Genomic DNA, 530 nt, shown 5'->3' with positions numbered 1-530 from the left:
GGTTTACATCTGAGCTGAAGGAATATTCCTTTGGCAGTGATAGAGAGAGACTAGACTGGAGCTGGGGCAACCCTGAGGCAAGGAGCTCAGCTATGTGGCTATTGCAATGGTTTCAGTGAGAGATGAATAAGGCCTGAATTAAAGTTATAGGTGTGTGAGCAGGGAGAATGGTTCACATGAGAAGAGGTATTATTGAGGGAGAAACTGCAAGATTTGAGAACTAGTTAAATAGATAGGGTGAGGGAGAATGAGGATTGGAGGATAAAGAGGATGTGAACCTGGGAGACTCAAGAATAGTGGTACCCTCAGCAAAAATAGGCAAATCTGAAAGAGGGCAGGTGGAGAGGGAAGAAAATGAATTCTCTCCTGGATATTTTGGGTTTGAATGGTCCATAGGAATCCAGTCTCATATGTTCTTAAAGCTCAAGAATGAAACTAGGGCTGGCATCTGAATCTTGGAGATATTTGCACAGAGAGAATTAAACCCAGTGCAGCTGATAAAGTCACAAAGATCAAAAATGTAGAGAGAA

This window comes from Gracilinanus agilis, chromosome 1, assembly GCF_016433145.1.
Source record: "Gracilinanus agilis isolate LMUSP501 chromosome 1, AgileGrace, whole genome shotgun sequence".
Classification (NCBI taxonomy): Eukaryota; Metazoa; Chordata; class Mammalia; order Didelphimorphia; family Didelphidae; genus Gracilinanus; species Gracilinanus agilis.
The sequence above is the reverse complement of the archived record's forward strand: the minus strand, read 5'-3'. Positions refer to the sequence as shown.